The sequence below is a fragment of the Fukomys damarensis genome, unplaced genomic scaffold (assembly GCF_012274545.1).
Source record: "Fukomys damarensis isolate Sample0158 unplaced genomic scaffold, DMR_v1.0_HiC HiC_scaffold_36, whole genome shotgun sequence".
NCBI lineage: Eukaryota > Metazoa > Chordata > Mammalia > Rodentia > Bathyergidae > Fukomys > Fukomys damarensis.
In genome coordinates this window covers 24,530,987-24,536,599 of record NW_022900948.1, presented here as the reverse complement: position 1 = coordinate 24,536,599, position 5,613 = coordinate 24,530,987, and positions in this window count along the sequence as shown.

Genomic DNA, 5,613 nt, shown 5'->3' with positions numbered 1-5,613 from the left:
TCTTCTATATCTGAGAGCCTATCTTCACATTCTTTTATTCTGTTGAGTACACTTTCAATAGAGTGTTTAATCTCCTGGATATCTGTTTGAATCTGTTTTATGGATTCCATTTCTTTCCTATGTTGGGCATTTATTTTTTCCATTTCTTTCTTATGTTGGGCCTTCGTGGCTTCTATCATGGTCCTGAGCTCATCTATTTTTTTGTCAGTTTCTGCTCTAGAGTCTCGAATCACGACTTCTATTTTGCTCACTATCTCTGTGGTTATCTGGGAAATTATTTCTGTTTTGAATTTTTCTAGAGCCTGATTGATCTGCTTTGTTACTTCCTGTGCTTTGAGTTCAGGGTGTCCTGGTGGTTCACTATCGGCCTTTTCATCCTCATTTGCCCTACTGTTTGCCATTGGTAAACTGGAAGTCTGTCCTTGTGTTTTGCTTAAGTGTTTTCTCATTTTAATTTTTGTTGTTGGACTGTCCTTGGTTTAATCTCTGGATTATCATCCACATCTTCCTGATATAGTTGCGCCCTAGCTCCTGTGTCTCTAACGACCCACAGACATTCTCATCTTTATAACATCAGAGAAAACAGCTCATCAAATCAACCACAATGCTTTACCCCAACTGATACAATCAGCGACACATTAAGATCAAGCACAACTTGGACATTGACCTCCAGTGGTAGTCACTAGTCTATCACCCTTAAATCATTTGAATTAAATTGAAATCAAGAAGCAGTCCAGAACATGTCTGCAGTGAATACAATTTCAATATAGTGTATTTACCATTTAATGGCTCAGACAGAGCGAGGATGTAAGACCTCTGATCTCAGTTAGCTGATGGCTAAACCCCATGATGCTGACTGACCTTGGGCTTCAAGGCCCAGATTGAGTTCCCCAACCTTCTGAATGTTTGAACGCCACAACGTTCTATTACAGGTTTCCCCCGCCCTTTCTTTAAAGATGTTCAAAGTTGGGAACTTAGAAAAATACCCTTGATGACCATCTCTGTCTTTGCAGAGTGGGTCCAAAGATTGGCACAGTCAGGAGGTCTGAGAGTGTGGCGGGGGGGCTTATGGGGGTTCAGAGGTGCCCACACGGCTACCTTCCCAGCGCTTGAGTGATGGCTGCTGGGTTGGGAGCAGGTGTGGTTCTCCTTCCCATGTGGATCGGGGCCCAGACTCCACTAAGGTCCTTTTTAAAAAGCCGCACTGACTTTTTTTTTAGCACACCTTTCCATTTACAATGTATCTTTACAATAATGACCTTGTTTAACTCTCTGTAAACATCCATGTGAATTAGGTAATAATTATTAACGAGAGCTTATCCATGTGTGGCACAGTTAGGAAGGCTTTGCATCTCTTAATTCCCTTCATTTTTGCAAGAGCCCTGTAGCACAGGTGTCACAGATGTGGAGACTGAGGCACGGAGAGGTTGATTTATGTCCGCAGGTCACACAGAGCTGGGATTTAGCCCAAGTCATCTGGCTTCAGCCCGTAATCTGACCTCCAAAAAGGTGGTTTTCTAGTTGATTCCAGGGGAATACTCCGCCTGGAATGAAGAAAAGAGCTTCCAGGTAGTGAGTGGTGGCAAAGCTGGGACTGACCAGCGAAGCTTGGGCTCTCTCTTCTTCCCGTAGTGTGTGGCTGTGGGGCTGCAGTAGCTCCCTTCTCAGGGACCCATGGGTCTCAGGAAGCAGCTGCCCTGGGGGCTCAGGACCCAGAGCGGACACAGCAGCCAAGCAGATGGGCATGTGGGGTGAGGCAGGCACCCCCTACTTAACTGCTGTTTGCTTCCGGCCAAGTGTGTCTGTGGGCAAGGGTGATGGGCGGGTGGGGGAGGAGGCCCAGCCGGAAGTGGCTCTGAGCGTCCCATCCAACAGCTACCCCAATGCATGCACACACACACACACACACACACACACACACACACACACACAACTGACCAGGGGATGTGGGATGGGCCTCATAAAGGCCACACCGCTGAGCCAGGGCTGGCAGGTTCTTTCCTCACGGCAGCAGAGCAGACACAGAGGTCATGCACACAGTGCCCCAGTCAGCAGGCCACATTCTGTGGCCACCCACGTACACCTGGGGCTGCCAGCCCAACTGAGGTCCACAGAGCCTTTGTGGGAACAGCTGGGCGAAAGGCAGAGGGGTCAGAAGCTCACACCTGAGAGCCACAGGCTCTGGGATGCCGAAGGCAAAGTGGTGCCTTGGATGAGATTTTGGAATAGCAAAAGACTGGGCAGGAAAAACCAAATCTGTTGACAGGAACCTCAAGGCTCGAGAGTCAGAGCGGCTAACGTTCAGTGCTAACCTCTCAGGGGGACACATGGACCCTGCTTATGTAAGGTGCTGACCTCCAGAGGAGCTTCGAGAAGGGCGTACGGCAATGCTATGCTGTCTCTGCAACTTTTTCTGACAATCTAAATTTACTGTACAAGTTTCATTCTTTTATTTTTAATCCTCAGGGATAGAATCCAACTCCATCACATAAGGCGTTAAGTCACTGAAATCTGCCTACTTGTTTAGCTGGAGACACAAACTTGGGATAATACTGGATCCTGCCTCAGAGTAAGAACCGCACAGCACGTGGTCCATTCGAACACTGACTGTTACCCTCTACACCTGCTCTCACAGCCCACATGGAGACTGGCAGAGGCTTGTCCGGCCTGCACTGCAGGTGATCTCTTCCTCTGCCCAAGTCCCTCCCAGGCGTTGAGCCCCAGTGTCTCTGAACTCCTTTTCTGCTTTCACGCCCCTACACCCCATCTGCAGCAGTTGGTACTGAAAGTGACGGAAGAAAGCAGGCGACAAATGGGGCCTGGAGCTGCATGCCTCACCTCTGGGGTCCCCGAGGGGGACTGGATGGCCAGTCGTGGGTGGAGGGGACCCTGGGCACGGAGCCATCAGGCACCTGGACCTGGGGGGCAGGACTGGGTCGGACTATAAAGGGAGCAGCACCGGCCCTGTTAGGGAAAACATGGGGTCCTGACTGCATCTGGGTAGATGCCCCTGGGCGTTTCAGTTCTCTGCGCCCCTCTGAGCCTGTTCCAGGAAGTCTTCCTTGCTTTCCTCCCAGGTTCCCTATCGACTACCCCGCACTGATCACGCCGTCACAGTGGCAATGGTGCTGTGAAGCTCTCTGTGGCCCAGAACTCCGGGGCTGCGGTCTGGGGCTCCGAGTCTGCGTCCTCACTTAGTACTAGGCTGGCACTGATGCTCAGCAGCTGTTACATGAACAAGTACACAGACGAAGCCCCCAGCCGCACAGTAGTCAGCCCAGTGGCAGTCTGTCCTTGCAGGAGTCGGCCCAGGACGGCCCTCCTGGGGGGATTGGCAGTGGGGACTCCCAGCAGTGAGGCCCAAGCCACATCAGGGTCGGGAAGGGCCAGGAATCTGCAAGGCTGGGTCTCTACCATCTAAACTGAGAGAAGCAGCAGCCAATCAGGGCCCCTTCTTGAGGACTCCTCTCCTCCCCTACCCACTTCTCCCTCTGCTCCCTCCCACCTCTGTGGCCCCCACCCTCGGGAGAAGAGTCCCTTGCACTTTCCTTGGTCCTGGCCACAGGTACCAACGGCTCCAGTGTCTCTGGGTCCCCTTTCCACAGGGTGGTGCTTTGGGAGGCGGGGTCCTGCCTCCTTCATTCCCTCTGCTAACCCAAGGGGGTGCCGAGTGCTGGATTCGGCCTAAGGGACTCAGTGAATATGAAATACTCCGCCGATCTCTGGGCACACAAAATGTTACCAGATTATATCAGCAAACTCTGGGACGGCCCCAGGTGGGACTGGAAGCCATGAGCAGCTCACACTAATGGATCACGTGATAAACGGCAATGATAAATAGGCTTTACTCACGGATACGCTCTCACCAGGCACCAACTGTGCTAGCCAGTACTTACTGTCATTTGTGACAAAGTCTTGCTTGTCAGATTATTGAAGGAAGGATGAGTAGAAGCATCTCCATGTCGCAGATGAGAAAACTATGGCTTACAGAAATAAAAGAACTTGCGCAGAGTCACAGTTAAATGTGCATCAGAGCTGTGGCTATATCTCTTTACTTCAGGAACTCTGAAGATAAAATCCGTTCACAGATCCCCCTACACACACACACACACACACACACACACACACGCTGGGGGAGGGAAGGGTCAGGCTTTGTGGATTTGGTCATTAACCTGACCCTTATCAGTGATTAATTATTCAGCCCAAACTGACTGAGCACCTATTAGGTGCCAGGGACCAAAGACGCACAGAAGAATAAGACACAGGCAGACGGGCATTCGAGGAGCTCAGTCTTGTGGTGCAAAGAGAAGCAAGAAAACACCATTGCTTTGTGTGGGGGGAACAGAATGACAGGGGTCCCAGGGGAGGCTCTCCCTGCAGGGCAGCGGTCACTGGAAGCATGGGGATGAAGGAATATCTGGGCTGAGTCTAGAGCAAGCCAGAGAAAGAAATGACCCGAGGGACAAAGGTCTGGGGCCCAGCCCTGTTTCCCAGGTCCTGAAGCAGCTCTCTCACACCCTCCCCACCAAGCTCACAGTGGAATCCCGGAGGCCTAGGTCTCGTCCACCATTGCAAAGACTTGCCTCATGCAGCTGGAGATTAGAACCCTGGTGAGGTCCTGAGGGAGGAATGAAAGGTCGCCAGTGCCTTCTAGACTGCAAGGTGGAATGGCTCCCGAACGTTCTTGGTAGGGTTCCCAGAGGCCTCCCTTGGTCCAGGGGCTGCAAGAACCGGGAAGAACCCACACGGCCAAGCAAGGGCCATCACTCCAGCCAGGAGGTGGTGCCTGGCCTGGGGGAGGGATGGGTGGGAGCGGGCAGCTGCAGGCGGTAGCAGGCCAGACCTGGGGTCCTGCAGGAACTGCACGCCTGCCTCACAATCCAGCCCCAGGGGCAGCACGAGTCTGTCTGAATGGGTTCTGGTTCTGTTTTGTGTTGAAACCAGTGCCTTCAAACTAGTTCACATCTCCAGCACTTTTTAATTGTTTATTTCGAGACAAAGACTTGGTAAGACACTAGGTTGCCCAGGCAGTTCCTGAGTTTGTGATCCTCCTTCCTCATCCTCCTAGAGTGCTGGAATTATAGGTGCATGCCACCAGGCCTGGCTCTGGTCGGGGTTTGAAGTAAGGTATAGTGTTTCCCACCCCGTCCTCCTCTGCTTACAGAAATACAAACCACATTAACCTGGGAGGGGGAGGGAAACCCATTGGACTCCAAGTCCTATAGGTTCTTCTGTGCCTTTCCCCCAGGCACACTTTAGGATGGCAAGGTCCAAGACCAACTCAGAAACCTGAAGAAAATCCCAGGGTGCCCTTGACCCCAACACTTAGCTAGAGAGAAAATCAGCATAAGGCACACAGTGGCAAGCCCAGCTACTTGGGAGGCTAAGGCAGGAGGATCATAAATTCCAGGCCAGCCTGGGCAATTTAATGAGACCCAGTTTTAAAAAGCAGTTGAGTACATTAATGATTAAAGACGTCTGGGGCTGTAGCACAGTAGTAGGCCCTCGGCCTAGCAGTACGGACATTCTGGGTTCAGTCCCCAGCGTGCGGGGCGTCAGCAGAAATGAGCTTGAAGGGGCCAGGAGTCAGCTGTGACTTTCCCTCATCCCAGG